Source organism: Acomys russatus, chromosome 1, assembly GCF_903995435.1.
Source record: "Acomys russatus chromosome 1, mAcoRus1.1, whole genome shotgun sequence".
Lineage (NCBI taxonomy): Eukaryota > Metazoa > Chordata > Mammalia > Rodentia > Muridae > Acomys > Acomys russatus.
The window spans coordinates 100,846,308-100,853,894 of NC_067137.1; the positions used below are offsets into that span (position 1 = coordinate 100,846,308).

The 7,587-nt window shown below is 41.9% G+C and overlaps 1 pseudogene; it reads right to left on the bottom strand.

Annotated features, from left to right (window-relative positions):
• Positions 1–5,844: 5,844 nt before the first annotated feature.
• LOC127192057 (receptor of activated protein C kinase 1-like) lies at positions 5,845–6,649 on the bottom strand (annotated as a pseudogene).
• Positions 6,650–7,587: the final 938 nt, after the last annotated feature.

The following is a 7,587-nucleotide window of genomic DNA, read 5'->3' on the forward strand; positions in this document are numbered from 1 at the left end:
CCTCCTGATTTTAAACAATTGCTTATACTGTGGAGTATCAAATACTGGTTTATGGAGGGAGAAGCATAGCAGTACAGAATAGACTGGGGGCCAAGGAGATGGCCCAGTGGGTCAGCCACTTGACATGCAAGCATGAGGACCTACGTTTGGATCCCCAGAACCTATATAAAGCTGGTCATGAGTTTGACTCTCCAGAACCCATTTATAACTAGGCACAGTAGTATGAGCATTCAATTCTAGCACCTTCTTTTGCAAGAAGAGAGGTTGGGGCAGGAGAACTAGAAGCTTGTAAGATAGCTAACCTGCCATGTTGGGGCAAACAAGGGGCCATCTCTTAAACAATGCAGAAGGCAAGGATGAGAACCCACGACTGTCTTGTCTTCTTTCTGACTTGCACATATGACCTGTGGCATGCATTTGCCCAAGCTCTCTTCTCTCCCCTCTCTCCTCCTCTTCCTCCCTTCCTCCCACCCCAACTCCATCTAATAAAAACAGTAAATAGACTAGAGATAATATACTGACTGTAAAACTCCTGCCATCAGCCACAGGCCATGACCCCACTAGGGCATTTATGTGCCTTATGTCCACCTCTCTTATGCAATTCTCACACCACATTTCCAGACTACTTCACCATCCTTTCCCTTTCTTCAGTTCATCCAAGGATCTATCTGCATGTTGTCCACTTGCAGAAACATTGTTGATGAAAAAAACCCTTCTCTACGATATGTCCTTAGGAGGGGCATAGAAGAGACTGGAATGTGAACATCTCTGTCCTCTGAATTGGCATCAGGAAGTTAGGGACCAAATGAAAGGTACAGATCAGCAATTGAAAAGTTGGTGGTAGAACTAAGATTGGTCCCTGTCCATGATTTGTTGGAACTACGAGCATTTATTTCACAGGAGCTCAGCCATAGAGCAGTGCAAAAAATAAACATGAGGGTCCACAGAGGCTGAGTAGCAGGAAGGAGCTGCCGTTGCTGCTTCTGACTTGTTAGATGTGTCTAGCCTGAAGCCAGTGGATTTGCTGACCGTGTTTCCTGTCTGTGGGGACTGAGCGCCCGTGTTTTGGAAGCATATGCTGCTCTCAAGAGAAGCCCCAGGCAGACGCTATGATGGCACTAGCCTGAGAGATGTGTGTTGGCATGTTTTATCTCCAATCTTTGCTGGGTCCTTCTTCCTTCACTGTCTTCCCCTTTCTCCAGGGTCTTTCTACTTGCAAAATGGAGAAAGCACACGCTGAGACATTCCTGGAGAATGGAACAAAAATGCTTTATGGAAAGGAGACATGATCTCATAGAAAAAGGATGTTTATTTACCCCAGGCCTGGAGAAGTTCATGCTAAGAGTACAGTTTTAGAGCCAATGAGACAAGCACCTGTGAGGAAGCTAGCAATGTCAAACTGGGAATAAAGCAATCTTTGCCTTACAGCTCTACTTTCTAAAGAAATCGGCAGGTTGAAAGATCGACTGTCAGAGTTACCTGTCTCCATTTCAACTGACTGCAGTTTTCTACTCTGGCCATTTTCTGGGGATTGGGGTTGGTTTTCTGAGACAGGGTTTCTCTGTGTAGCCCTGGTTGTCCTAGAACTCTCTCTTAGGCCAGGCTGGCCTCGAACTTACCAAGATCTGCATGTCTCTGTCCTCTGATTGCTAGGATTAAGGGCGTGTACCACCACCACCCACCTACTCTTGCCATTTTTGCCTGGACTTCTCTTTATATTTGGAGAGCGGGGAGAGTGTTCTTGGAATTTATTGAGTGAATGGAGCTATCTTGTCTGTGATATCTCTTGGAGACACTCAAAAAAGAGTATGGTGTGGTCTTGGTTGGACTTCGTTGACTTGTATGACTTTTTATCGGAATCTACTTTGCTTTCATCTTCTTTCCCACTTGTCCTCCTGCCATCAAGGCTGTGGCATCTCCACTGACCTTCTCTGACTCCTGTATACTGAGCCCTGCAATAATATAAGACTTGGGGTATTGGAGTCTAGGAGTAACTTGGTAGAGGGTAAATTAACACTGATGCAAGAATGTGGAGGATAGTGGGAAGAACTGAGGTTTGTGTTTCCATGGTCACTAATACTCTAGTGGTTTCTGGAGTAGAAGGCAATTTAATGAACTGATGAATGAGCTGTTGGAACAAGATAAAGATTGTTTATCTCGGTACAGATTAGATCAAGTAAATATTACATGGCCTCAAGATACAATGTATTTTTCTTTTTTCCAATTTTCATTCTCTGTTTTATTTCATGAAATAATAATAACAATCTTTACAACAGTGATTAAACTAATAAATAATATTGTGTATTAGTGCATGAAAACAAAAATATACATTATAAATAATAATAGTTTATTTATGATATTACCTCTACTCACCCTTTCTATTTTTTTAGTAAGGTTTTCGGGATCTCAAAAAAGCTGCCAAACAAATATACTAGGACACACAATATATTATTTGTATATTAATATTCATACGTATTAAGTATACATTCCTCCCACATAAGAAAGTAAGGAAAGTGGCAATCTTAGAATAAAAATCATTTAGAAATGGAAGACATTCACTAAATGGATATACTACTGAAACTTGATTTTATGACTTTTAAAGTCAGTTTGGACATTTATGGAATATTTAGAGACAAAATCTTAGTTACTAAGATTATTCTCAAGTCAAAAAATATTCAGATGGCTTTTTTTTTTCTGGCAAAGTTTCATTTTCTGTCAAGTCCAGCGGTTTACAGATGTCTGAATTTCTTGGACCAAGACATTGTTCATTGTTTTTAAAAGTCTTTTGGGGACCAATGTAATATTACAATAGTTTATTTTACCAATTAAGTGTATTAAAATCCCTTCTATTTTATTATCAATAAAAAGAATGAAGATTTATAAAGGTAGAAACAATGTAATTCCACAAGGGCTTTAATTTCACTCAAGGAGTGAGAGACTCTTGGGGTCATTTATTTCATTTTCACCAAGGATTGGTGAAAGTTATTATCAGTGTAGGCTACATTGCTGTGCATGGATAGAAGTTTAGGGAATACTGAGGTAATGCATTTCTTTGAATGAGATAGCTAAGAAAATTTTAAATATTTTCACTAGTGATATGGAAAACGCATACCACATCGTAATTGTGAGCACTTGCTCTGGGGCAGCTATTCCTACATGTTGTCTTTAGCAGCCCATGGAGATCATATTACAGCAGATGGCTCCCTACTCCCAGAGTTGCATGGTTGTGCAGTAGTGTGCATTATGCGTGCGTGTGTGTGTGTGTGTGTGTGTGTGTGTGTGTGTGTGTGTGTGTGTGCATGTTTGTTAACAAACGCTCAGGAGCTGCAGCTGCTAATATGGAAACCACCTTTGAGAAACACCGCTGTTTGTCAATCAAGGGCAATTGATTGTTTCTGGAGGAGAAGATGAGCTTGTGAAGCTGAGTGGCCTAGGTGAGGAATATCTGCTTTGTGTGCCTGGGCAACATCCAACCAGCCATGGACCTAGGGAGAACGCACACATACTGTGAATGTATTTTTCTCATGAGATCTGGAATGAATGCTTTATCTGCTACAATAGATACCAGAATTCTAGGCTCTACATCTTAATCTACATCTTTTTTGTTTGTTTGTTTTTTGAGACAGAGTTTCTCTGTGTAACCTTGACTGCCCTGGATTCGCTTTGTAGACCAGGCTGGCCTTGAACTCACAGCGATCCACCTGCCTCTGCCTCCCGAGTGCTGGGATTAAAGGCCTGTGCCACCGTGCCTAGCTCACATCTCTACATGTTAAACCAGTGATCCCAAGCTTTGCAGGTTTCAACTTCCTGGTTCTGAGGCCTTTAAACTTGACCTGGGCTGCCCTTACCAACAACTAGTGTTTTCAGTTTATAGATGGACTGTCAAGAGAAACCATAACTGTCATGTCTGCATGAACCAATTCTCTGAACAATTCCCTTCTCAAAGAACTGTATATTATCTGATTGGCTCTGTCTCTCTGGAGACTTTATGCTAAGATGCATTGCAAAAGTCAGATTAATCATCTATTAGATTTTCTTTCTATAGAGAGTTTGGATTTCTCTCTCCCTTACTTCCTGTGATATGTAGCATGGTGTTGATTTGCTTAAATTCTGTATAGCTTCCTAATGTGCATATATAAGAAGTCTCTCTTTTGGAAGTACACTGTGTATGCCAGTCGATTAAATAGTAGAACAAGTACGGAACTTTCTTCCCTATAGTTTATTGACAGGCTAAATGGTACAACCATGTGCTTTTGCATTCGCCTCCCCAGTTCCTAAAATAACGACCTGAGACATTATTATTTAGGAGTAAATGGTAAATGCCTAGGCCATGAGCTTTGGCTTGTTCCCCGACTAGCTCATAACTTATTGCACCCATTTAGTCTAGTCTATGTGTGCCACAGGGCTGGTTATTTCTCTTCAGTTTCATGTGTCCGTCTTCCCCAGAGTCCTGGGCGAATCTCCCCTCTGACACTATCCCAGAGTTCATCTCTCTCTGCTGGAACTCCCACCTTCTATTTCCTGCCTCAGCTAATAGGCCATCAGCTTGTTATTAGCAGGCGATGCTTCCATACAGTACACAAGAGATCCTCTCTACAAATTGGCTTCCCTAAACCCCAACAGTATTTGCTAATGCAAAGATTTGTGTGTGATTCCTACATGCGTTTGGGGATATGGAAGTATAACGACCTACATAAATAAATGTCAAAGTCCTTGGAAGATTTTTGAATATCAGAATATGTAGAGAATGAGAAACATGCTTAGGTATTTCCCCAATATCTTGGGGCTTGAATATGTAATGCCTGCCCCGTGGGCTTGTAAAATTTGGTCTCCAGCTACTTACGCTGTTAAGGAAGGTTATGGAACATTTAGAAGGTGGAGCCTTGCTGGTGTAAGCAATTCGCTGGGGATGGGCTTTGGAGTTTTATAGTCTGACTCCATTTCTTGTTTTCTCCATCTGCTTCCTGTGTGTGAAGGAAATGTGATCAGTCATGCATTTCATGCATTCCCTGCCCTGATGAGCTGCATTCTCTCTAGATCTGTAAGCCAAAATAAACTCTTGTGTTCTCTAAGTTGTTTTTTTGTATTATTACTATTATTATTTATTTCTTTACTTTACATTCCATCCAGTAGGAAGTTTCTTCTGCCCCTACTCCTCCTAGTTGCTCCCTCTCCTGTCCCCTCTCCTCTCCCAATGCTCCCTCCCTTTCTTCTGAGAGAAGGGGAGACTTAAAGGTAAAAAAAAAAGAAAGCTGCGGCCAACTAGAACACCTCAGATTTCTAGTGCTTCAGAGGGTGCCCACAGTTCCTATATCTCACTATGCTCCCTTGGCTAGTCAGGAACTTTCTATGGAGACCAGGCTGGCCTTGAACTCACAGAGATCTGCCTGCCTCTGTCTACTAAGCCTGGAATTAGAGATAGATGCTACCACTCTTAGTCTTCTCTCTATTTCTATGTGTCATGTTTCTCTGAAAGTGAGAGTATAATGGGATAGCCAAATATAGACAGGTCTAAAGATGGCTTATGTGGTAGAACATTTCTTTTAAAGATTTATTTGTTTTTATTGTATATACAATGCTCTGCCTGCATGTACACCTTCAGGCCAGAAGATGACAGCAGATCTCACTGTAGATGGTTATGAGCCACCATGTGGGTGCTGGGAATTGAACTCAGGACCTCTGGAAGAGCACACAGTGCTCTTATCCTCTGAGCCATCTCTCTAGCTGAACATTTCTTTTTCTTCTTCTTCTTCTTCTTCTTCTTCTTCTTCTTCTTCTTCTTCTTCTTCTTCTTCTTCTTCTTCAAGAAATCCAGTTTTATTTCTAAGATTCTGTCATAAACTTTCAGCGGGTACTAATAGTCACCAGATTGTCTGTATAGCCAGCAAACAGAGTCTGACCATCAGCAGACCATGCAAGAGAGGTACACTGGGGTGGCTCTGCTTTGCTGCTGGTGCTGAAACTTCTTGTTTCAGTTCATCTACAATGATCTTTCCCTCCAAGTCCCAGATCTTGATACTGGGGCCAGTGGCAGCACAGAGCCAGTAGCAGTTGGAGCTAAAGCACAAGGCATTGATGATGTCCTCTCCATCTAATGTGTATAGGTGCTTGCCTTCACTGAGCTCCCACAGCATGGCCTGGCCGTCCTTGCCTCCAGGAGCACAGAGGGATCCATCTGGAGAGACTGTCACTGTGTTCAGATAGCCAGTGTGGCCAATGTGGTTGGTCTTCATCTTGCAATTAGCCAAATTACATACCTTGACTAGCTTGTCCCATCCACAGGAGACGATGATAGGATTGCCGCTGTTCAGGGAGAAGCGGACACAAGACACCCATTCTGAGTGACTCTCATCCTGGACAGTGTACTTGCAGATACCCAGAGTGTTCCATAACTTTATGGTCTTGTCTCTGGATCCAGACACAATCTGCCGGTTGTCAGAGGAGAAGGCCACACTCAGCACATCATTGGTATGGCCTACAAGTCGTCTCGTGGTGGTGCCCCTAAGAGGGAGAGCCTGGTCACTTTCCAGACAAATTTTGCCCATTTCCGATCAGATCCCTTTTCTAGCCTCATCCTTGCCCCAGTAGGCTCTACCATTCCACACATCCTACATGTGGCTCAGAACCTACTATCGGCCCAGAGAACCCATTCCGAACATTTATTTTTAATTCTCGATTTTGTGGATTTGTTATTTTGGCAAGATTATCGAGACTATAGATTCTTCCATGGGAAGGGGGTGGCTGGTTGTGGGAAAGAGGGGTTCACGGCTTGCTGTCTGTTTATCGCTGCTTTACACATTATAGGTTCACAGGGACAGAGATGAGGAGCAGCTGTGCTATAGATCTTAGCTACAGAGTAGAGAGAGCAAGCTGAGAGCAAGGAGACAAGAAACAAGATGGCATAGGGTAGGCGATATGAGTTAGAGTCCTATGGTTTTTTTTTAAGTCATTTCAAAGGTGCCATAACCAGAAAACTTCTCCAAAGATGGCATTATTTAAATGAGATCAATATTTTACTAATTTCAGCCAAAAAAAAAAAAATGTAGCATTTCCACTTAGTGAAGTGGATTTCCTCATTCCTTCTTAGGCATGCTTACCTCGTTCAAGCTCTTTCATCTTAGAAACACATAGTGTCCTTAGGAAAAGCCTCACAGTTAATGAACATTTGCTTAGAGCGCTTTTCTGCATTTCATTCAAACGTATCTCCAAAATGCCACTTGCTATTAGAAGCTGCAGTTCTTGCTTTGTTTGTAGACAATTCAATTATGGAAAATACCCAGAAAGGAGTTGTGAAAAGCATATTATGAAGCAACCAAATAGGTCTCTGCTTATATGTATTTTAAAGAGAGATCAGCATGTGAGCTTCCTGGTAATTGACCACAGAATTGGGTTGTTTGTTGAGCAAGCAGGTATTGAAATTGCAAGACGGAAGCAGTGCATAAAGGCTCCCTTATAAGAAGTGCTAGAAACTTCTAGGGCAAAGAAAGGGAGGGATGATTCTTTGACTGATCCTATTTGACGTCATACTCTTCTGTGTTCAAGGTAAAAACTGCTCAGCTGGTATCCTGTTAGCAGAGTATAGAAACA